This window comes from Macrobrachium nipponense, chromosome 19 (genome assembly GCF_015104395.2).
Source record: "Macrobrachium nipponense isolate FS-2020 chromosome 19, ASM1510439v2, whole genome shotgun sequence".
Classification (NCBI taxonomy): Eukaryota; Metazoa; Arthropoda; class Malacostraca; order Decapoda; family Palaemonidae; genus Macrobrachium; species Macrobrachium nipponense.
This window is the reverse complement of record NC_061088.1, coordinates 28,913,366-28,940,563: the sequence shown is the minus strand read 5'-3', so window position 1 is coordinate 28,940,563 and position 27,198 is coordinate 28,913,366. Positions and strand designations below refer to the sequence as shown.

General features: G+C 36.6%; 1 long non-coding RNA gene and 4 other non-coding genes across 5 annotated transcripts in view; 1 reads left to right on the top strand and 4 right to left on the bottom strand.

Annotated features, from left to right (window-relative positions):
* Positions 1–27,198, bottom strand: part of LOC135212814 (uncharacterized) — a 508,471-nt gene that overhangs the window by 130,710 nt on the left and 350,563 nt on the right. The gene's annotated exons all lie outside the window — the stretch shown is intronic.
* On the bottom strand, positions 7,973–8,045 carry Trnav-aac (transfer RNA valine (anticodon AAC)). Its single transcript has one exon. It is a non-coding gene; the product is annotated as a tRNA-Val (tRNA).
* Trnav-aac (transfer RNA valine (anticodon AAC)) lies at positions 15,964–16,036 on the bottom strand. Its single transcript has one exon. It is a non-coding gene; the product is annotated as a tRNA-Val (tRNA).
* Positions 23,692–23,764, bottom strand: Trnav-aac (transfer RNA valine (anticodon AAC)). The gene has a single exon. It is a non-coding gene; the product is annotated as a tRNA-Val (tRNA).
* On the top strand, positions 24,043–24,115 carry Trnav-uac (transfer RNA valine (anticodon UAC)). Its single transcript has one exon. It is a non-coding gene; the product is annotated as a tRNA-Val (tRNA).

The window sequence follows — 27,198 nt, the reverse complement described above, 5'->3', positions numbered from 1 at the left end:
TTCTTCATACCTTTCAACTATATGCCCTCCTACCTTTCCACAATCCTTTACCTTCATAACCTTTCAACTAATATGCCTACCTACCTTTCCACAATCTTCTTTTCATAACCTTTCAACTATATGCCTCCTACCTTTCCAACCTTATTACCACCTCATACCGTTTCAAACTATTATGCCTCCTACCTTTCAACAATCTCCGCCTTTACCTTTAACTATATGCCTCCATACCTTTCCACAATCATTCTTTCATACCTTTCAACTATATGCTCCATACCTTTCCAAGATTTACACATCATTACCTTTAACTATATGCCTTTCTAACCTCTCCACAATTCGCATATCTTTCAACCTATATGCTTCCCTACCTTTCACAATCTTACCATTCATCACCTTTCAACTATATACCTCCGTACCTTTCCACCAATTTCCCAATTTCATTACCTTTCAACTATATGCCTTTCCTAAACCTTTCATCTATCTACCTCCATACCTTTCCAACTATATGCCTTCGACCCCATCTCCACAAGCCTTTTTATATTTTCTTCAACGATATTGGCCTTCCTACCTTTCCAACAATCTTCTTTCATACCTTTCAATATAATGCCTACCTACCTTTCCCACAATATTCTTCATATTCCTTTCAAACTAGGATGCCTCCTACCTTTCCACCAATCTTCTTATACTTTCAACTGTCTGCCTCTACCTTTCCACATTCTAAACTTCTACCGTCCAATATATGCCTCCTACCTTTCCACAATCTTCTTCATATCCTTTCAACTATATGCCTCCTACCAATTTCCACAATCTTCTTAATACCTGTTCAACTATATGCCTACCTACCTATTTCCCTAAAATCTTACCTTCCATACCTTTCAAACTATATGCCCTCCTACCTTTTCCACTTCTTCTTCATACTTTAAACTATATGCCTCCTACCTTTCCACAATCTTCTTTCCAAACCTTTAAAAAAATATATGCCTCCTAACCTTTTCCCACAATCTTCCTACCTTATACCTTTCAATCTATTATGCCTCCTAACCTTTCCACTAATCTACCTTCAATACCTTTCAAAACTATATGCCTCCTACCTTTCCCACAATTTCCTTTCCATATCTATTCAAACTATATGCCTCCTTACCTTCCCACACCATTTCAACTTCATACCTTTAAACCGGTTCTACCTCCCACCTTCCACTAATCGACATCATACCTTTCAACTATATGCCTCCTACCTTTCCAACCAATCTTCTTCATACCTTTCCAACTATATGCCTCCTACCTTACCACTAATCTACCTTTCATACCTTTTCAACTATATGCCTCCATACCTTTCACATCCGTTTTCCATACCTTTCAATTATATGCCCATACCTCCAACTATCTACCATTTCCAATACCTTTAAACGTCTGCCTTCCTACCTTTCCACTATCCTACCTCAATACCTTTTCAACTATATGCCCTCCTACCTTTCCACATTTAACCTCATACCTTTCAACTATATGCCTCCTACCCTTTCCAACAATCATTCTTTCATTATCTTTCAACAATATGCCTCCTAACTTGTTCCCACTATCCTTTTCCATACCTTTCCCAACAACTGCCTCCTACCTTTCCACCAATTCCTTTATAACCTTTCAAAACTATATGCCTCCTTACCTTTCCAAAAATCCGTTTCGCATAACCTTTCAACTATTATTGCATACCTACCTTTCCCAACTATCTACCATCATTACCTTTCAACCTTATACCTCAATACCTTTCCACAATCTTCTTCATATACCTTTCCAACTATATGACCTTCCTAACCTTTCCACTAATCTTACCTTCATATCCCTTTCAACTATATGCCTCCTTTACCTTTCCACAATCTTCATAACCTTTCCAAAAACTAATTGCCTTCTACACTTTCACAATCTTCTTCTATCCTTTCAACTATATGCCTCCTAACCTTTCCATTCCCCTATATACCTCATACCTTTCAAACTATATGCCTCCGTACCTTTACCACAATCTTCTTCAGACTTTCAACTATATGCCCTCCCACCTTGCCACAAATAACCTTCTTCATATATGCCTCCTAACTTTCCACTACGACCTCATACCTTTTCAACTATATGCCTCCTACCTTTCCCAATCTTCCGTCCATACCTTTACAACTAGTATTGCTACTACCTTCACTATCCTACAATCATTACTTTTAAACTATATGCCTCTAACTTTCACAAGCTTTTTATACCTTTCAACTATATGCCTCCTACCTTTCCACCCTATATACCTTTCCATACCTTTCAAACTGTCTGCCTTCTTAACCTTTCCACTATCTACCTTCATAACCTTCCAATTATATGCTCACATCTTACAACCCTATCTACCTTTCCATACTTTCAAAATAATGCTCCTTACCTTCCACAATCTTCTTCGAAATTTAAATCTTTCAACATATGCCTTCCTACCTTCCACTATCTTCTTCATACCTTCAACCATTATGCTCTACCTTTCCACCTATCTTCTTGAATACCTTTCAACTATATGCCTCCTACCTTTACACATCTACCTCATACCTTTCAACTATATGTCTCCTACCTTTCCCAATCTTTTTCATACTTTCAACTATATGCCTCCTACCTTTCCACAATCTTCTTCAATACCTTTCAACTATTAATGCTCCTACCTTTCCACAATCTTCTTCATACCTTTCAACTATAATGCCTCCTTACCGTTCCACAATCTTCCTTTCCATATCTTTAAACTATATAGCCTCCTACCTTTCCACTATCTACCTCACACCTTCCAACTATATGTCTCGCTAGCCTTTCCACATCTTCTTCATCCAACCTTTCAACTATATGCCTCCTACCTTCCTATCTACCTCTACTTCACTTATGCCTCTTACCTTTCCACAATCTTCTTCATGCCTTTTAACTCGTTGTCTCCTAACCTTTCCACTATTTACCTCATACCTTTCTAACTATATGCCGTCCTACCTTTCCACATCGTCTTCATATCTTTCACTATATGTCCCTCCTATATTTCCACTATCTTCCTCATACCTTTTAAAATATGCCTCCTACCCTTTCCACTATCTACCTCACCCCATTCCAACTATATTGTCCTTTCCCCTACCTTTTCAAATATTCCTTCAATAACCTTTCAAATATATGCTCCTACCTTCCACTATCTACTCACACCTTCAACCTATATGTCTTCCCACCTTTCCAACAATCTTCTTCATACCCTTTCCAAACTATATGGCTTCCTAACCTTTTCCACAATCTTCTTCAATACCTTTCGAACTATATGCCTCCTACCTTTCCACAATCTGCCTTTCCATACCTTTCAACTGTCTACCTTCTTACATTTCCACCGATCTTCCTTTCATACTTGCACTATATGCCTCCTACCTTTCCCCTATTCCTAACCTCATACCTTTCCAAATATATGCCTTCTTACCTTTCTACAATCTTCTTCCATTTACCTTTAAAAACTATATGTCTCTACCCTTTCCACAATCTTCCTTCCATACCTTTCAAACCTATTCCTCCTAACCTTTCACTTACCTACTTCAATCCTTTCAACTATTATGCCTGTCCACCTTTCCACAATCTTCCTCCATAATACCTTTCCAACTATATGCCTCCTACCATTCCACTATCTACCTTCACAACCTTCAACTATTGGGTCCTTACCTTTCCACAATCTTCTTCATACCTTTCAACTATATGCCTCTTACCCTTACAATATCTACCTCATACCTTTCAACTATATGCCTCCTACCTTTCCACAATCTTCTTCATACCTTTCAACTATATGCCTCCTACCTTTCCACTATTTATCTCATACCTTTCAACTATATGCCTCCTACCTTTCCACTATTTTCTTCATACCGTTACAATAATATACATCCTATTTTTTCAACCTATCTACGCCTCAATCCTTTCAACTATCTTTCTCCTACCTTTCCACTATGTACCTCATACCTTTCAACTATATACCTCCTACCTTTCCACTATCTTCCTCTTTCTTTTTAACTATATGTCTCCTACCTTTCCACTATTTTCTTCATACCTTTCAACTATATGCCTCCTACCTTTCCACTATCTTCTTCATATCTTTCAACTATATGCCTCCTACCTTTCCACTATCTACCCCATACCTTTCAACTATGTGCCTCCTACCTTTCCACTATCTTCTTCATTCCTTTCAACTATATGCCTTCTACCTTTTCACTATCTATCTCATACCTTTCAACTATATGCCACCTACCTTTCCACTATCTTTTTCATTACCTTTCAACTATATGCATTCCACCTTTCCACAATCTATCTCATACGTTTCAACTATATGCCTCCTACCTTTCCTAAATCTTCTTCATACCTTCCAACTACATATATTCCTTCTACCTTTTCCACTATTGTCTTCATACCTTTCCACTATCTTCTTCATACTTTTCAACTATATGCCTCCTACCTTTCTACAATCATTTTCATACCTTTCAACTATAGGCCTCCTACCCTTCCACAATATTCTTCATACCTTTCAACTATATGCCTCTTACCCTTACAATATCTACCTCATACCTTTCAACTATATGCCTCCTACCTTTCCACTATCTACCTCATACCTTTCAACTATATGCCTCCTACCTTTCCACTATCTTCTTCATACCTTTCAACTATATGCCTCCTACCTTTTCAATATCTTTTTCATACCTTTCAACTATATGCCTCCTACCTTTCCACTATCTTCTTCATACCTTTCAACTATATGCCTCCTACCTTTCCACAATCTTCTTCATACCTTTCAACTATATGCCTCCTACCTTTCCACAATCTTCTTCATACCTTTCAACTATATGCCTCCTACCTTTCCACTATCTTCTTCATACCTTTCAACTATATGCCTCCTTCCTTTTCAGTGTCTTCTTCCTACCTTTCCACTTTATGCCTCCTACCTTTACACTATCTTCTTCATATCTTTCAACTATATGCCTCCTACCTTTCCAGTGTCTTCTTCATACCTTTCAACTATATGCCTCCAACATTTCCATTATCTTCTTCATACCTTTCAACTATATGCCTCCTACCTTTCCACTATCTATCTCATACCTTTCAACTATATGCCACCTACCTTTCCACTATCTTTTTCATTACCTTTCAACTATATGCCTCCTAACTTTCCACTATCTATCTCATACGTTTCAACTATATGCCTCCTACCTTTCCACAATCTTCTTCATACCAATCAACTATATGCCTCCTACCTTTCCTAAATCTTCTTCATACCTTCCAACTACATATATTCCTTCTACCTTTTCCACTATTTTCTTCATACCTTCCCACTATCTTCTTCATACTTTTCAACTATATGCCTCCTACCTTTCCTCAATCTTCTTCATACCTTTCAACTATAGGCCTCCTACCTTTCCACAATGTTCTTCATATCTTTCAACTATATACTTCCTACCTTTCCACTATCTACCTCATACCTTTCAACTATATGCCTCCTAACTTTCCACAATCTTCCTCATACCTTTGAACTATATGCCTCCTACCTTTCCACTATCTTCTTCATACTTTTCAACTATATGCCTCCTACCTTTTCAGTGTCTTCTTCATACCTTTCAACTATATGCCTCCAACATTTCCACTATCTTCTTCATACCTTTCAACTACATGCCTCCTACCTTTCCACTATCTATCTCATACCTTTCAACTACTATATGCCACCTACCTTTCCACTATCTTCTTCATTACCTTTCAACTATCTTCTTCATACCTTTCAACTATATGCCTCCTACCTTTCCACTATCTTTTTCATACCTTTCAACTATATGGCACCTATCTTTCCACTATCTTTTTCATACCTTTCAACTATATGCCACCTACCTTTCCACTATCTTCTTCATACCTTTCAACTATATGCCTCCTACCTTTCCACTATCTTCTTCATACTTTTCAACTATATGCCTCCTACCTTTCCACTATCTTCTTCATATCTTTCAACTATATGCCTTCTACCTTTCCAGTGTCTTCTTCATTATTATTATTATAAAGTTAAGATTTACCAGCCCAATGAGTCTAACCAGACTCTTATGGTGCTGGGCCGAAATCATTCGGGAGGAAATTATTTAAAAAATACGCTCATAAAATGTTATGTCTAAAACATGGAATGGTATGGTATGAAGTTAATGACTTATAATAAATTAATGATAAATGAGGGGATTGTTAAGTGATAAATGAGGTTGGAATTAAAATTATGAATTGAACTTATAAAAGACTGAAATAGATAAAAATGACAAAAGTCATCTATTTAAAACGTATATGTTAAATCTTATTAATCAAATTAGTCTTTTTTAAAAATATTAATACTCTATATAAAGAAAAATGATCTGATTCTGATAGTATTTCTGATAATGATTTATTGCCTAAGTATAAATTCCTTTCTCTATTAAAAATTAGACATTCACATAAAATATGCTTGACTGTTAAAATTGTCTTCTTCATACCTTTCAACTATATGCCTCCAACATTTCCACTATCTTCTTCATACCTTTCAACTATATGCCTCCTACCTTTCCACTATCTATCTCATACCTTTCAACTATATGCCATCTAGCTTTCCACTATCTTCTTCATTACCTTTCAATTATATGCATTCTACCTTTCCACTATTTTTCTCATACGTTTCCACGAACTGTTCCTCTTACCCTTCCACTGTCTGCTTTACACCTTTCTACTATCTTACTCTAGCCTTTCAACAATCTGCCTCGTGGCTCTCCACTATCTTTCTTTAAGATACCTGTCAACTTCCTTCCTCTTACCTTACAACTTTCTACTATCTTACTCCTATCTTTCTACTCCAAGCCTCGTACTTTTCCACTATCTGCTTCCTACCTTTCCACTATTTTCTCTCACCCCTGTCTCTTTCCATTATGGTATAACTGAGGTACGATTAAATCTCCTTAATGAAGAATGTTGTCCATTGCATCAATCATTACCAACAACAATTTTAATATGGACGCTTTTTTAATTTTGCCGTTCCATTTATTACAGTGTAAGGCTTTTAATTAGCACGCATTATAACATATCATTTACTCTGTAATAAATGGAAAACTCTTATGCTTATGTTTTTTTTCCACAAACAATATGTTAATATAATTTACATAATCATGATAAAATTACAGGAGATATATGAGAAAACTACATTCTGTTAAATGCTTTATCACATTCGTTAACCTTCAACTTAGAGAAACGGTCACATGTTCATCGGACGAAGGACTCTGCCCTTTTGCGGCCTTCCTTCTAATGTCCCCTCTTTTGTTTTGATATATATTCTATCTCATATGTGACGTTTATCCACCAATTAAATTTGAGCCCTTCTACAAGCAAGTTCTACAAATAATATTATACGCTTCTAACCTAAGGAAATGTTGGGAGAATACACACACTTTGAAGTTGGATATAGAGTACGGAGCTCGATGCAAGGTTGAACATAGCTGTAAAAAGCACAGAAAAAGGAATGATGAAATTCAGTTAAAGAGCAGGACTTACACTTTGAAATGTATCGTTTTCACAATAGGAATGCCTGGTTTAATGGAATCTATCTGGCATTAATCAGGCAAGCGTAGTCCTGGATGGAATGCGGACAAGCTTCAAGTGAATAACCCCCTCAAACTTATTATGGGAAAACTGAATGAAAATCTTGATTTGGAAGATTTGAGGTACTCTACAGCCAGTGGCATTATATGCAACATCCTCTCCACTGCGTGCTACAGAACGGTATCGATTTTCAAGATTCCCCGGGACAAGGCCATCCAACAGCAAATATGCCTCACTACTACAACTCTATCTAAGGCCTATGTTTGAAAGAACTGTTACCATTTACACAAAAGAACATAGCGTGAAAATGCAATGAGCCATTTTCCCATTAGAGGTTTGTGACAAAAACGAACTAATGGACTGCAAAATATCCTGTGCTCACCAGGGCTCGAACCTGGGACCTTCTGTGTGTTAGACAGATGTGATAACCACTACACCATGAGCACATACTAAATAACGCTGTCATGTTTGATTGTGTCTGAGGCTAGCAAATGCTTTATTCGGTTATCAAGAAATTCTAAGAATAAATGTGTCAATTACAAACTTAGAGTCACCAATCATGGACAATTATAAATAACTAAGAGAAGTTTACACCATTAAAATTATAAATAGGTAAGAGAACTCTATACCATTCTCATTTTTTTCTACCCGGCAAGACTTGCTTTTCTTACAAAATGCGTCATGTCGTAGTTTGTAACAAAAATAAACCATAAGATTGGGAAAAGAACGCACTTACTAACTGCATTATTAATACTGGGTCATGCCAAATGATAGACTTTTATGGCTAACATCGATGGAACAATAAAAACTTTCGAAAGACTGCGCGCCGTCGTGGAAAAATAGAAGCCCGGCAGTTCTACTGCATACATTATAATACAAAAATGTCTCTGGCTCTGGCTCAGAGAGAGAGAGAGAGAGAGAGAGAGAGAGAGAGAGAGAGAGAGAGAGAGAGAGAGAGAGAAATAATGGCATCAATACTGTATTTCAGCACAAGCCATATACAAATGCATGCACAAGACAGATACATCAGAAAACTATAGCTGAAAAGAACGAATGGTTACATTCAAACATATCTTATTATAACTTAAATTTTTTCAGTTTGAAGCCATAAGAAAATATATTAGCTATAATAGCGCGGTACAAAATATTATAATTGTTGAAAGATAGGAACGAGCGGATACTGTAAATAATAATAATCAACCATCTGATGTTCATGGACGACATCAAGCTGTATGGTAAGAGCATCAAGGAAATGGATACCCTAATCCAGACTGTAAGGAGTATCTGGGGACATCAGGATGGAGTTTGGAATAGAAAAATGCGCCTTAGTCAACACACAAAAAAGGCAAAGTAACGAGAACTGAAGGGATAAAGCTACCAGATGGGAGCAACATCAAACACATAGATGAGACAGGATACAAATACCTGGGAATAATGGAAGGAGGGGATATAAAACACCAAGAGATGAAGGGACACATCAAAGAAAGAATATATGCAGAGACTCAAGGCGATACTCAAGTCAAAACTCAACGCCGGAAATATGATAAAAGCCATAAACACATGGGCAGTGCAGTAATCAGATACAGTGCAGGAATAGTGGAATGGACGAAGGCAGAACTCCGCAGCATAGCTCAGGAGAAAAACCAGGAAAACATATGACAATACACAAAGCACTACACCCAAGAGCAAATACGGACAGACTATACCATAACACGAAAGGAAGGAGGGAGAGAACTACTAATATAGAGGACTGCGTCAACATCGAGAGCAGAGCACTGGGGCAATTATCTGAAAACCAGTGAAGACGAGTGGCTAAAGAGTGCATGGGAAGAAGGACTAATAAAAGTAGACGAAGACCCAGAAATATACAGAGACAGGAGAAAAGACAGACAGAACAGAGGGAACTGGCACAACAAACCAATGCACGGACAATACCTGAGACAGACTAAAGAACTAGCCAGCGATGACAATTGGCAATGGCTACAGAGGGGAGAGCTAAAGAAGGAAACTGAAGGAATGATACAGCGGCACAAGATCAGGCCCTAAGAACCAGATATGTTCAAAGAACGATAGACGGAAATAACATCTCTCCCATATGTAGGAAGTGCAATACGAAAAATGAAACCATAAACCACATAGCAAGTGAATGCCCGGCACTTGCACAGAACCAGTACAAAAAGAGGCATGATTCAGTGGCAAAAGCCCTCCACTCATGGAGCCTGTGCAAGAAAACATCAGCTACCTTGCAGTAATAAGTGGTACGAGCACCAACCTGAGGGAGTGATAGAAAACGATCAGGCAAAGATCCTCTGGGACTATGGTAATCAGAACGAATAGGGTGATACGTGCAAACAGGACCAGACGTGACGTTGATTGACAAAGTCAAGAAGAAAGTATCACTCATTGATGTCGCAATACCATGGGACACCAGAGTTGAAGAGAAAGAGAGGGAAAAATGGATAAGTATCAAGATCTGAAAATAGAAATAAGAAGGATATGGGATATGCCAGTGGAAATCGTACCCATAATCATAGGAGCACTAGGCACGATCCCAAGATCCCTGAAAAGGAATCTAGAAAAACTAGAGGCTGAAGTAGCTCCAGGACTCATGCAGAAGAAGTGGTGATCCTAGAAACGGCACACATAGTAAGAAAAGTGATGGACTCCTAAGGAGGCAGGATGCAAAACCCGGAACCCCACACTATATAAATACCACCCAGTCGAATTGGAGGACTGTGATAGAGCAAAAAAAAAATAAATAAATAATAATAATACTAATAATAATACTTTTAGTAGGCTTAAAATGTTATCGATGGGTTGGCCAAAGTTAGTGAATAGATTTCGCAGTATGATAAAACTATGATGCTCCATTATTACTTAATGGTAACTCTGAGAAAATCAAAATCAACTTTCCTTCTTTCTAGTTAAAATCATAAGCCAAAAACCGTTGTGGACTGAGTCAACTGAATAAAAACCCAAGAGGGCTCCAAAGGGAAATCGGCCTGCAAAGAGAAAGAGAAGCCATAGGAAGAGGTGATAAATAAATACAAAAATAAATAAATATGAGGGGATGGAAAATAAAACCGTCAGCAAAAGAAATATTGAATTTCCTCCCGCTTAAATATTTGGAGATCAGAAGATTCCACAACTGTACAGGGCAAACTGTTCCATATTGTAGCTGTAGCCTGAATAAATCTAGCAAACTGAGAAGTACTAAACCTGGTGCTGGAAAACATCACGCTGTTTGCAGCAGTAGCGGCTTGTCTAGTTTTGCGAGCAAAAACAGCTATATAGGCCAGGTAAAGAAGAGTGCAGTGGATGTTTCTTCGGGGCAATCGAGTTTTCTGTAAAGCGTATAATGCTCAATGAAACTCTCAGCTACGACCTATGCCTGACGAATGATCCATGGCTAAATTTAACCTTGAATAAAATCAAAACTACTGAGGCTTGGGAATTGCAATCTGGTATGTTTGATGATCAACATACCAATGTGCAGCTGTCTAGCCTCAGTACCTTTTAAGATCTGAGGGTGGACAGAAAAAGTGAGGACGGACAGACAAAGCCATCTCAATAGTTTTATTTTAAAGAAAACTAAAAAAAAAAAAACCGTCACTAGGAAACAGATGTCGCATCAGTCCACCTTTCTCATTTTTAGATCTTTTCACTTCATTATTTAAGATGTTCTGCAGAAACAGATTGTTGCTACAGAGATTCTTGGACCAGTAATCGCACAAGACATGGTCCACCCTTATTAATGACTATAAATTATTCTTGCTGAGTGTTTCACGTTTTTCCAGTGTTTACACCTGAATATATATATATATATAATATATATATATATATATATATATATATATATATATATATATATATATAGATTTAACCACACATAATATATATGAAATATATGTTGAGGTGTACCACTGGAAAAAGTGAAACATTCAGCATGAATAATTTATCTGTTTCTGCAGTCACACTCCGAGCTTACTCGTGGTTTTAGATTCCAGACCCCAAATGCCTGAAAGGTGAATTTTTGCGTAAGTTTCGCATGGTCTCTAAATATGCAAATAAATGCTTATTTCTAGAATTTGAACACTAAGTATGGCTCTAATCATACTCCCTAAGTATTAAGTTAACTTTTACATGAAATTAAGGTTACTGTAATTTCATTTAAAAGTTATCTTTTTATATTACCATTACAAAAATAAATAAATGGTTGGGAAAAATACAGAAGAGCGTGAAGATTACATTCTTAATATTTCTCTCTTCTTCTCCCTCTCGACTCTATTTTTAGAAGTCCTCTCAACCTAGTTTTTAAGAACTTCTTTAATCTGTCTCTTTCTCTTTGTTCTGTAATTCCTTTTCATGAACAAACAGTCCTTTTTATTTGGACTAATACGACTTTTAGTTATGTGTCTGTGTTTTATAACGAACATTTTACATTTCTAGACGGAAAAAGTAAAAGTAGATAAATTCAAAATTATCTACATGCTAACTACAATCGAGAGAGAGAGAGAGAGAGAGAGAGAGAGAGAGAGAGAGAGAGAGAGAGAGCGAGAGAGAGAGAGAGAGAGAGAGAGTTGTCCTTACTCCAAGAGAGTGAAATTATTTATGAACTAATGCAGAGAGGAGAGAGAGAGAGAGAGAGAGAGAGAAGAGAGAGAGAGAGAGAGAGAGAATTACATAAGAATCCTAGAATCCTTTGACCTGCTAATGCAACTCTCCCCATCCTGTCAACTTAAATGGACATATCTGAAAGCTCTGGCTTGAGCTTCTCTTCAACAGGTTAAGCAAAAGATGGAAAAAAGATACTTTGTTTATCTAAAATACAAACTACATACGAATTTTGTAATTAGTTACATTATTTTATTTAATCTTATTAATGTAATTAATATTTGCATATATTAATAAACATATACATGTACTATAAAAATCCTCTCATCTTAGTCAGAGAGAGAGAGAGAGAGAGAAAGAGAATTATTACTTTTATTATTTAATGTTGATATTCAATTTACACATAAAAGCTTGAAAACCTTTAAATTATTTAAAAAATTAAACAAACACATTTGCAGGCTTTCCTGAGAGTTTGCTAATGTTTGTGAGTCTGTGAAAACCTCGTATATGACAATCAGGCCAATGAAAAGTTCACAGGTCTGTGAATTCGTGCAACTTGAATTGTGCAAGTTCTGGGTACTACTGCGTAATATATATATATATATATATATATATATATATATATATATATATATATATATATATGTATATATATATATATATATATAAAGGATAATATGAATATTATCCTTTCTCTTAAATTTTGAAACAATTATTCTCATCTCTTTAGTTTTTATACTTCATCCATTTGAACCAAAGTGCAAGAAATAGAGATTGAATGGTTTTAAACTAAGTATAAATACTAAGGAGCATACAAAAGAGACATGTCCCTGAAACCCTTTACTCTGTATGACACACAGGGCATATACACTATGCATATGTACGTGTATCTATATATATATATATAGATATATATATATATAATAATAATATAATGATAATATAATAATAATAATAAATATACTGGCACTCCCCGGTTATTGGCGGACTCAGTTAATGGCAAACTGGTTTTATGGGGCTTGTCGGTGATTTTATGGCACCATAACATACCTAACAGAGGCGCCATTAAACCCAAAACTCGGCACCATAAGTACTATAAATCACCGAGTTCGGTTAATGGCGGTTTTTCCTTATCAGCCTCCTGCCGAGAACATACCCCCGCCAATAACCGAGGACTTCCTATATATATATGTTACGCAAAATGTGGATAATTGCCAAATGTGTACATTTTGCAATTAATTTTGCCTATTGTGTACAATTTGCAGGCACCAAGCGCTGCAAATTGTACGCAATAGGCAAAATTAATTGCAAAATGTACACATTTGGCAATTATCCACATTTTGCGTAACATATATATATATTATATATATATATATATATATATATGTATATGTATATATATATATATATATATATATATATATATATATATATATATATATATATATTGTGCAAGTTTTGGGTACTACTGCGAATATATATATATATATATATATATATATATATATATATATATATATATATATATATATATATATATATATATATATATATATATATATATATTCGCAGTAGTACCCAAAACTTGCACAATATATATATATATATATATATATATATATATATATATATATATATATATATATATACACACATATACATATATATATATATATATATATATATATATATATAATATATATATATATGTTACGCAAAATGTGGATAATTGCCAAATGTGTACATTTTGCAATTAATTTTGCCTATTGCGTACAATTTGCAGCGCTTGGTGCCTGCAAATTGTACACAATAGGCAAAATTAATTGCAAAATGTACACATTTGGCAATTATCCACATTTTGCGTAACATATATATATAGGAAGTCCTCGGTTATTGGCGGGGGTATGTTCTCGGCAGGAGGCTGATAAGGAAAAACCGCCATTAACCGAACTCGGTGATTTATAGTACTTATGGTGCCGAGTTTTGGTTAATGGCGCCTCTGTTAGGTATGTTATGGTGCCATAAATCACCGACAAGCCCCATAAAACCAGTTTGCCATTAACTGAGTCCGCCAATAACCGGGGAGTGCCAGTATATATTATATTATATATATATATTATATATATATATTATATATCTATATATATATATTATTATATATATATTATATATATATCACACATACATATGCATAGTGTATATGCCCTGTTATGTGCATACAGAGTAAAGTGGTTTTCAGGGACATGTCTCTTTTTGTATGCTCCTTAGTATTTATACTTAGTTTAAAACCATTCAATCTCTATTTCTTGCACTTTGGTTCAAATGGGTGAAGTATAAAAACTAAAGAGATGAGAATAATTGTTTCAAAATTTAAGAGAAAGGATAATATTCATATTCTTTCTAAAAACAAAACAGAAATGAAAAAAAATAATGAATGCCTCCAATGAATGCTAAATCATTGGTGATCACATGTACAAAAAATCTTTTTGTCAATAAAAAAATGCACAACTGTCACACCATTTTGGTAACAATATTCGTCTGATTATAGATGAAAAGTGATTATGTAAGTAAATTTTATTCCCTTGTGCTGAAGACTGTACTTTGGTGCTGAACCCAGGTTTAACCGGCACGTTCGGCAGCCAGTCACAGAGCACACTCACTACCATATGCTTGCGTATCACCAGCATCACCTAACCCTACACTGAGCCTACTGGGGTAACTGCATGTCTATTTGCCTGCTGTACCAAAAGAAGAGCACATCTCGACTACAAATTATTGTTCTTAGCATGCTACTGTGCATGGAGTAACCAGGTAGACATTCTGGGTCTCAGCCATGCAGTACCTAAGAACAGCAGCCATTAATGGCACTTAGCTCTGGTTTACTTTCTTTTGTAAGCTCTAAGTTGTCCTCCAACATGTTACTTGCATTAAGACCCTTGCAACTAAAGAGCTAAATACAGTAATGCCTACCCGACCAAAAACAAAGCCACTGACAGGCTAAATACAGTGCTTAAACTCTGGCTAGTTATTCAGTGAAAGCATTAAAAAGATTGTTTCCATATAGTGGTACAAATAAACTCAGGTCTCACACCAAACCCCGGGGAATAATAGACAAAATACAGCTAAAGCTACTGATTAGAAACAATCACATGAAAGTTAAAGCATACAAAGAGATGTTGTCAGATGAAATGACATTTGAAAGACAACAGAAATAAAATATGAAGAGATACTCAAACATCTATTTGGAAATATAATGGGAAATCCCATATGGATTTTCTCTACCCCAGTTGCCATGCTGACAAGTACTTTCATATAATATCCCTTGACCACAAAGTCAATTTGGTGAGTATTCGCTCAAGATTACCGAGATCAGAAAGAGACATACTCACTTTTGTCCCCATTTAGCTACCCTACTGTTTCCTTGGGGTTGATCAAGATCAGTGTTTCAGCACTTACACTGCCAGAAATAGAAATAACAAGCTACATCTAGGCTTATATCCGTGCTCTTTTTCAAGTAGCCAATAACATCAAGGCATGAAAACCATAAAGAGGAGAAAAAATAATTATACTTTCAGTACTTAAAACAAAAGTATTTGCCATAAATGAAATGACAAAAGTTAGTGGAAAATTTCTGTGACAGTAACCCAACATCGAATATAAACGGGGGAAGCAAATTTGAAAGATTTTATTTATATACAATACATATCTATCAGATGCTCTCATCAATATAGGCCTGAGTGAAAAACTACCTGTGCTCACCAGGGCTCGAACCTGGGACCTTCTGTGTGTTAGACAGATGTGATAACCACTACACCATGAGCACATACTCTAAACAAGATGAAGGAAAATTCTTGCTAGACCTATACTGAGGATTTGATTTCCTTCTTTTGTTTTCTTGTTGTTAAGTAACATAATACAATGTGTTACACAGGCATTTACTACATTAAATGCTCAATAAATAAATTCAACTGAAAAAAGTCCTACCGGGACATATTCAGTAAGTATTAATAAAACTAAATGAAGATCACATCACATTCATACAGCACAACTTTTATTATTATCTTCTCAGACTAATTCATAATATAGCTGTATGAATTCACTTCTGCAAGATGGAATGTCTGGATAAAAGGATTTTGTTTCTTTTTCACACTTCGTCTATGAAAATGGAAACTGACCTGTAAGTGTTCGCTGCCTAGACACAGATTCTTACTGCTCAAAACCACAATACCTTTTCGAGGAGAACAATCGATAGTGTTGGATTAAGCCTGTCATATATTAGTTAATTACTGATAACTTTATTATTCTTTTAATTACTATCATAAATGAACACAGCCTAATGGAACCAGCCTAATTGGTTAGCGATTGACAATAATCATGGGCCAGGTCAAGTCGTCCGGAGCAATTCTTTCGAGAAAATAAAATCAAGCCAACGATTACCTTACATATAATTATAATTATACTCTAAGTAGAATTAAACCTTCAAATTTCAGGGCATACTTGGAAGACCATCTTCACATATGCCTTTTAGTGCCTTACAAAATTGAAAGTAAATTCAGTTAGAGGAAGCCTGCCAGGCCCTGACTACTTGTATATACATCTTTATTAAACTCACACGCACATGTATACAGAAAGTGCATTTTCCTAACAATGTATCAACAAGAGAGCAAAAGAAAACGCTAATCTAGCGATAAAAATCTTCCTGCATTTTACTTCTCCCCCCCCCCCCCCCCCCCCCCCAACCCCTATCCCCCCAAAAGGAGAGGTTTTACAGCTTCCACAACATTTTATGTTCCATTTTTCTACAAATGATAACGTTGACTTTGTATAACAGCATTTTGTTTTCTCCCAGTACCCCAACGCCTTTTACCCCCCGTTATTTTAACTAACTATACTTTAAAAAGCTTTGCATTTTACGACCCAATTCAAGCATTCTCAACTTTTACTCTGTCTTCTGCAAGTCTTTATTTTTACGATGCGATGCCTCTTAATCTGAAATCATCTGAACCCTCTTTATTAAGCGGTGAATTCATCTTCCAAAGAATCAAATGCATATATTTATATTCAGTGTCAATTTTGATCAATTTGCAATTTCTCCATTTAGTACATTTCAATGTGTGTTCTGTGTTTTATATGTTGCAAAATTCTCTCTTGCACTTTATTTACAACTACCCATTTTATCTCCTGCGTACCATTATTCTTCTTGCACTACTTACGGGGCTGCCTATTTTTCATCAAATCTAAATGTTTAGGAAACAAATTACTTCTACGTCTTCTCATTTCTTCATGATTCGAGAATCCGCTTTTTATAAACTATACATTGCCCTGGACAGGGCTGCCACTGCTTGGGATTTTTCCAAGATCTTGGGATTTGGGGATTTCTTCTGAAAATATGTCAAAATCTTGGGATTTTTTATAACATTTAAAGTGGAAATATGTACTATTTTTTCTGGTTTTACTAAAGAATAACCAGTGTATAAATAAAATTGTGCAAGAAAATCGATTAGTAATAATTATTAAATAATTGTAAACGTTGGCAAACACTCGGTTGTCTTTATTAGCTAACCCCGCCCCCCGCCCCAACACACACACCCCCTACAGTCCTACCTCTCTCTTCCCGCATCCGATTTCCAATCGCAACAGAACTGTACGTGTATTAAACAGAGACAACGCTTGTAATCAGGGCTGCAGCACCAGACACCACCTCCCTCTTCCTACATTTGACTGGCTATCGAAACCGAACTGTACGTGTATTAGAAGTGACATCGTTTGTAATCCCAGAGCAGCAACGCATTGAATCGCTGAGTATGTGCGTCATGTCAAGTTAGTTGTCTTAGTATCGTATGCCAGTGATTGTTGTGCTTCAGTGGGTTGGAACAGGCTTCACATTTAAATTGTGCTATGAACACATTAATTATAAAATCAAAGTTTTTCTTATAATCATGGAATCACCAAAGAAGAAAATCAAGTGGTATAACCATAGTTTTAACGAGGAATGGCTAAAAGACCCCGAGTTTAAAGATTGGCTACAGCAGGACAAGAACAATAAAGGTGCAAGTTATTGTAAGTGTTGCAACTTTACATTGAAAAATGCAAATAGGTCATCGCTAATTAAACATAAAAACTACAAAACACAAGACCAATTTTGAAAGTGCAAAATCTAAAATTGACATCAGTCAGTTTCTCAATAAAAAGCAATTAACAGAAAGCGAACAAATAGCCAAAAGTGAATTGATTATTGCTTGATTTTTTTCTGAACATAACGTACCGTTTGCTCATGCCGCATTTCCAGACAGTCAAATTGCTGCAAAGATAGCAATGAAGAAAAATTGGCACTAACTGATATTTGCAAGAAACAAAAAATCTCAATTATCATTGACGAAAGCACAAACATTTCCGTCAATCAAATTTTGGCAATAGTGGTTCGTTATTTCGATGCTGATAAAAAGGATGTAGCATGGGATGTAGTTCGATGCACTGTCGGATACGGTTTCTGTAGAAAATGGAACTGCCCAAAGCCTTTATAATGCTGTCAAAGATCTGTTACGAGAGAAATATTCCTCTTGACAATATCACTGGTTTTGATAACTGTTCCTCCATGATGGGAGCAAATGCTGGTTTTCAAAAACTGTTGAAAGATACTGTCCCATCAGTCTTTGTTATGGGATGTGTTTGTCATTCATTCATTTGCCCTTTTGGCTAGTCAAGCAGTCAGTGTTTTACCATCATACTTAGAAACTTTCCTTAAAGACATAACTTCTTACTTTTCCCGAAGCGCTAAAAGGCAAAGAAGCTGCCAACACAACACAAAATTCCCAAACTTGCTCAGACCAGATGGTTGTCAAGAGAAAATGTAATAACAGTTATCTTAGAGCAGTATGATGCTTTAGTACTGTACTTTCAGAGCGAGTCAAAAACAGACAAGATTGATAATGCCTACAATATCTATAAAACTCTAATCAATTGTGGAACCAAGCACATTCTTCTTTTCCTCCAATACATTCTGCAGAAAGTGAATGTACTTAACTTAAAATTTCAGTCTGAACATTTTAGATTGCATCAGCTGTATTTAACAGTATCATCCGAGTACAAAAACATACTTATTTTCTTAATTAAAGAAGACATTTTGCAAGCAAAGAAATGATCAACCACTGATCCCTGCAACAAAGGCAACCATAAAAACGTAGATGATGTTTATCTTGGTGGCAGAACCATGTCTCATTTGATCAAAGAACCATTTAAAGGCGATGCCTTGACCTTGAGATTTAGGAATGATTGCGTGAAAGTTCTTGAAGAACTTGCTTTTCGGATGGGGAAAAGATTTCCATTCAGTGAAGATGGCATCATTTCAAAATTAAGAGTACTGGACCCAAAAGTAGCAAGCGACACTTACCAGTCGCCATCAACTATCATACCTTTGGCTGTGCACTTTCCTTCACTGGTGCTAGAGGTCAGTCTAAATGATCTACATGATCAGTGAAGGTGCCGAAAACTTTCTGCAGATTAACTAACTAATCCTACAGAGATTACCACTAAATATTGGCAGTCATTGGGTAATGTCAAGGATACTAAATTTTCTCTCTTATCCTATTTTATGATAAACTTGACCATTTTGCCACAATCATCCGCACGCGTTGAAAAAATTTTCTCGAAGGTGAACTGTGTAAAAGCAAAAATAACAAATGCCTTAAAAACAGAAACTGTAAAAGACTGTTGGCCAAAGAAGTCTATAGCTAGAAATGAAGCCACCTGCAGCCAATAAAAATATTAATAAGAGATCTTGAAAATGGCACAATAGGTAAAAGGTAGGAAAATAGACTTATAGAGCTAAAAGAAAATCGTGAGGCTCTCCATCTCTCTGCAGGTGACGAAGATGATGAAGTTGATGACGAAATGTCATTGAAATAGAGTAAGTACAGTATATGATTTGTTTATTTTCCTGTTTATATTTTCTTGGCATTTTTGTTTAAATCTTGGGATTTTTAAAAGACAGTTCTTGGGAATTCCTAACAATCTGAGTGGCAATTTAACCAGTCCCTTTGACATCAGGAACAAGCACAGTGAAGTTGACGTACGCAACTCTCATATACCTGTAAGTCATTCAATGCCATACTTTTTTATAAAGAATGTTATAATATTTAACCCTTAACTTCTGTTCAAATCTTTCAATTCTACTGCCATTTCAAAGACTTCCAAAGACTTTGAGGCAAAATGCAAGGAAATTCCTCACAACTTATTCAATTTCCATTCGCTAACTCTTGATTTACACATAAGATTATATATGTTGTTTCACTCACTGTTCCCTACAACACTATTCATAAAGATGCTAACAACCGTAAAACGTGAATCTTAGTCTTTGTCCTACTTCTCAATTTCCTAAACCAAGGTTCACCACAAAATGCTATTTTTTCTCTTAATCTAATTTCCTTAGTATTCTGTATGCCTTCAATTGCGCATCTCTATCGATTTCGTTCTAAATTTCCTTCAAAGTTGTACATGAATCATTTAAGCTTCCCTTTTACTCTTGTATTTCTATCATAACACTTTAAAAGTCAATGGTTGTGCTCAAAGCTTCCCCTCTACCTAAAACCATACTAGTCTTCTCTCTAACGTCTACTTTCATCCATAATACTTTCTAATAACCAACTCCAAAGTACAGTAAGTCCATTTCTCACTTCTTTCACTCCTCTGTATAATGGGATATTTATTGAATTCTCTCCCTTGATGTAACATACTACAATATAAACTCTACTTAACCGTAAGTACATCGTTACCCACAGCATCTCACTGGGACAACATACTGTTCCTCCATTTTCAACAGTAATTTCTACAACCAGACTCACATTACCAATTCTTCAACAGATCTCCCTCATTAGCCACCTCTATTTCACTCCCATCACACTGTACAAAGTCACTGATGGACCATTCAAACAATATTTAACCCTCTAGAAGTAGAATCTTCAAAACTGAGAATTTTATCAACTTTCTCAGAATTAAATGCAGATGTGCCAAAGGGAAATACGAAATACTGGGTGTAAGTCCTGACTGGTTTCACCGTAGTTTTCGAGGAAATGATCAAGAGGACTAACACGGTGTGTGCCCTCAATGGCGAACCAAACTCGTGTTAATGAGTTTATCGCTCCTCCCTAGCTCTCCTTTTTTTCCCTTATCAAGTGTGACTGCATTTGTATTATTATTTGTAATTTGAAAGCAGTGAAGACTTTGACTGCATCGATGTTTTGAAAACAATGAGGACTGGAGACTGCATGGATTAAGATGGAATTATTTTCAATTTCAAAATATTCATGCAGTCTGCATAAATGAAAATGGCATTATTTGTGATCTGAAAAGAGTGAGGACTGCAGACTGCATTATGATGAAGGGATAAACTATAATGTAAAAAATGTGAGGACTGCAGGCTGCATTGATGAAGATAGCATTATTTGTGATTTCAAACCAGTGAGGACAATCCAGATTGCATGGATAAAGATAGCCATATTTGTAATTTTTAAACACTGAGGGCTGCAGATTGCACGGATGAAGATTGCAGTATTCATAATTTGAAAACAGTGAGGACTTTGCAGCTTGTAAGGATAAAGATGCCATTGTTTGAAACCAGAAAACAGTGAGGACTCTGCAGAATGCATGGATGAAGGTGACATTATTTATCATTAGAAATCAGTAAGGAGTCTGCAGTTTGCATTACATGAATAAAGATAGCATGATTTGTAATTTAAAATAGTGAGGGTTATGCAGACTGCATGGACTAAGATGGAATTATTAGTAATTTAAAAATAGGTGGGTTGGGTAGACTGCATCGATAAAGATAACATTTGTAATTTGAATACAGTGAGGACTTGCATATTGCATCATTGAAGATACTGGTATTTATAATTTGGAAACCGTGAGAACTCTGTAGTTTGCAAGGATAAAGATGGCATTACTTGTATTTTGTAAACAGCGAGGACTGGAGAATAAATCGATAAAGATAGCAGTATTGATAACTTGAAATTAGTGAGAGCTCGGCAGACTGCATGGATGAAGTTGATATTATTTGTAGTTCAAATACAGCGAGGATTTTTCAGTTGGCGAGACTGAAGAAGGCATTACTTGTAATTTGTAAACAATGAGGACTCTGCAGACTGCATGGATAGTAATGAAATTTTTCACTTTTAAAACAGTAAAACTGTAGACTGCATGGATGAAGATACGTAGTATAATTTGTAATTTGAAAATAGAGAGTACTACATTTTGCAAATATGAAGGCAACATTCTTTGTAATTTGAAAACCGTGAAGATTCTGCAACTAAATGAATAAAGACAGCATTATTTATAATCTGAAACCAGCGATGATCCTGCAGTTTAACAAAGTGTAGATAGCATTTTTTGTGATTTGAAAACAGTGAGGACTGCATACTGCATAGATGAAGATGGCATTACTTGAAATTTGAAAATCTTGAGGACTGCATGTGTGAAAATGGAATTGAGTGCAATGTGAAAACAGTGAGGACTCTGCAGCTTGCCAAAATGAAGATTTTAATAAAAATTTAAAACGGTGAGGACCCTACTGCATGATGAAGATGGCATTACTTGTAATTTGAAACCAGTGAGGACCATGAAGACTGCAAGGATGAAAATGACGTTATTTTTACTTTGAAAACCTTGAGGACACTGCAGACTGCATGGATGAAGATGGCATTAATTGTGATATGAAAATAGAACTGTCCGTAATTTGAAAACCGTGAGGACTGCAGACTGCACGGATGAAGATATTTTATTTTGAAATAGGAAATATTGAGGAATGTAGTTTTTCAGGGTGAAAATGATACCATTTGGAATCAATAAGGATTCTGCAGTTTCCAACGTTGAAAACATTGTAGTTTGAAAGCAGTGAGGGTTGCAGACTGCATGGGTTCAGATGCCATTATTTTTAATTTGGAACAGTGAAGACTCCAGTTTGCAACGATGAAGATGGCATTATTTGTAATTTGAAAACAGTGATGAATCTGCAGACAGTATGGACAAAGATGACAGTATTCATAATATGAAAAAAGTGAGAACTGCATGCTGCAAGAATGAAGAGAGCATTATTCATAATTTCAATACAGTGTAGACTGCAGTTTGCATGGATTACGATGGCAGCCTTGCTGAGAGGTTTGGCAATACGAGGTTACAATACAAGCCTAAGTAAAATACGGAAATATGAGCAGTATTTTCAAGAAACCACTACTAATAATTTATGGACCTCTGTCTTACGTTTCTTTTTATTCTTTACTGCAATAGCAATATACAAAACAGTGAGTTTTCACAATTTCAACAATATAGCACAAAACATTTCTTATTCTTGGTTAGCAAGAGAGTGAGTACCTCTTTTGACACGTGAATTATGTACTCTTGCAAGGAATATCTTGGTCCCAGCTCCTAAAAATTTCACAAGGTCCAGCACATATTGTGATGCCACAACAGGAAAGAAAAACAACCTGTGCTCACCAGGGCTCGAACCTGGGACCTTCTGTGTGTTAGACAGATGTGATAACCACTACACCATGAGCACTCAAGTATAATTGCTATTCCTCCTTAGCTGAATCACAGTTTATACAGGTATTCCCCTCGCTTTGATAAATAAGTTTTTTGTTTTAATCTAGTAATACTTTCATGTTATTACGTCCCTTCAAAAGTCAATTCAAATAGAAAAATATTCAAAAGACCCCATCAGGTTTGACGAATTCACTCCCAAATCCAGCAAGTACCACCAACCCATCGCACAGCTTCACAGGCTAGTGCCAGCGCCCTACTGATCTTCATTGTATGGTGGGCCACACCTTACACACAGCTCTCGTAGTGTAGTGGTTATCACGTCTGCTTTACACGCAGAAGGTCCCAGGTTCGAGCCCTGGCGAGAGCAATTGTTTTCCTTTCGAGTATTAGAGCCGTTAAGCTTGTGATAAAAAAAAAACTTAATGTAATACACAAAATAAGAAATTGCCTTTAGAGCTCTCCCAGCAACTCTACCAACTATTTCTGTCTCTCTCTCTCGAATGCCACCTGGATTGGATAAATGATACTACATAACGATGACCATATGCCACCATGGCGGGTTTATTTACATTTTCTATGTTGTACAGACAGTGTTCCGAACTTATACAATTATTACTCTCTCTCTCTCTCTCTCTCTCTCTCTCTCTCTCTCTCTCTCTCTATATATATCTATATATCTATATATATTATATATATATATATATATATATATATATATATATATATACACATACACATATATACACATATATATGTGTATATATATATATATATATATATATATATATATACACACACACAGTACTCTACAAGATACTAGGCTGCTTAGCGCGAAGTGACCTAATATCTTGTCAAATTTTGAAGGAGCAGAAAAGTTGGGAAGAAATTTCATCAGTCCATTAAGTTGCTTACAGACCCTAGAGAAAGGGGTGGAGCTTAGACACTCGACAAGGGAGAGCTCTTAGTCACGTGTTTGGAGGTTTAATAAGAGCCTGTAAATATTTTTTGGTCAGTGCTCCCACCACAAGTTTTGCCTACCACATATCACTTTATTGCCCCCTGTGACCTCAATATGGGCCAAGACAGTGATTTGAGTCAACAGATAATGGAAGAGAGATGTGTGTTCAAGCAATCTGGCCTTAAAACAAAGCAGATATCAGATCAGCTGCGTGGGAGGTGTTCAGTTCAACGCTGGGTTGCCAGATTCAACAAAAATGGCAACCATGAGATTCCGTTTTTTGAAAAAGCACCTTGGTATGCCTAAGAAGACTTCCGATTGAAGTTTAACTGTGCTTAACAGTCAATTAGAAAGTAATTGACACCTGAGAACAGTCAAAATTCAATCAGATGTCTTCTTAGGCATAACAGGATGCTTTTTCTGAGACAGAATCTCATGGTTGCCACCTTCATTAAATCTGGCAACCCAGCGTCGAACTGAATGCCACCTCACACCCAGGTGATCTGATATCGGCTTTGTTTTAAGGCCAGATTGCTTTAATACACATAGTCAAATCACCGTCTTTGCCCATATTAAGGTCACAGGGGGCAATAAAGTGTTATATGGCATGCAAAAATTGCGGTGGGAGCGCTGACCAAAAAATATATACATTCTCTTATTAAATGTGACTGAAGGCTCTCTCCTTGCCGAGCATCTAAGCTCCACCCTTTTCTCTACGTGTTGTAAGTGGCCTAATGCTGGGGTCACACATTCACGTATCACGACGGCGTATGCCCACGGACGTAAAGCCACCACCGTGAATTGCGCCGCAAATGAACGCGCAAAGAAAGCAATGTCGGACGTCTACCTGGAACTTACGACGATAGTGTAATGTTCTTTGTACGTCAACTTAATGTTGTTACCACGCCCACCGTTGTGGGGCTGTAGGATACAAAATGGCGGCCTGTAAACAGGTTAAGTGATGGAACATGTATGAGAGAATATAAAAATATTGCATTCTGAAAATCCAGGTTGTAAATTCACTTTCGTAGAACTCTGCATGTACTGTAAAATATTGTATATTTTCAACAAATAAAAAAAATTAAGTCAAACATTATAATATACATATCATTTGGCAGTCCCAACATCTTGGGCTTCTTCTGACGGACTATGTGTGGCTTGAGGAAGTAGAATATGTTCAATATCCACTTCTCCCTGTCCATCAGTCGTCTTTCGTGTCGCTGTCATCACTCTATATCTCATCCAACCCCGACTCCTGTAGGTGGAAGATGACATTTCCTCGACCTGAGTGTCTGCAGGAGTGGCTGTAGGAGTCTTCTCCGGGCCGAAAGAAGGTCCTGCAAGATGACGTGACGTTAATGGTCCCTTCCTTGGTCGTTTTAGGAGGTTCAGCATCTATAAGGGCGTTGTGGAGAGTACTCGAAGGAAACTGTTGGTCTCGGTCTGGAGACGGAAACAACAGCTGACCTGAGGGTTGCTGTTGTATTAAGCCAACACTTCTTGTTGGCACGGGCCTGTCCCTTGTTCGTGAGGGCGCCGACCTGACCTTTTATACCACGCTACAGCGTTGCCATGTCGTAAGGGTTGTAAATGTGCGAATCGGTTTCCCCGTAGGCTATAGCACAATTAGGAGGTCCACGTGCTTCGCGGCAGAAAGAAAACAACAACGGCGAACAATGCAGGTGACCCTAGCGCCTACCCTGCAGCAGTCACTGTGGGTCCCACGTGCAATGCCTGGAGCTACGTCACGTGACATTTGGCGTGACCACCCACGACTTGTTTTGAACATTTCAAAACTGGAGCCGGCTACGGCGCCCTAGTGGGCGGAACTTAGCGCCCGGACGACCCGTCACTGTATGTCTACGATTTTATGTATGTTTTACGTTAAATTTATGGTTTACTTATGTAAGCTGTTGCCAACTACCAATTTCCGCTCATGCGTCGGCGTGCGTGCGTTGATCATGAATGTGTGACCTTAGCATATTGGACTGACGAAATTTCTTCATAACTAATCCGTTTCTTCAACATTCGACAAGGTATATATATATATATATATATATATATATATATCTATATATATATATATATATATATATATATATAAATAAAATAGCCACAGTGCCCTCTTAACTTCTCAAATTCTTTGTTTTTTTTTTTGGATACGCTTGTCACTACAAAGCCTCGAGATCCAGCTTCTAAGAAATATGAAAGAAATCATGATGTCCAGTAGTGGGAAACCAACCACGATACCATACTCACAACGAGGTCACCTTGCCGGCAATATATAATGAACTGGTCATTTTTATCAGATACATATATAAATGTAACAGCCACAATGCCATCTTAACTTCTCAAATTCTTTGCTCTCTTTTGGATACGCTTGTCATTACAAAGCCTTGAGATCCAACTTCATTGTGGCCATTACACACACAGACACAAACATATATATATATATATATATATATATATATATATATATATATATATATATA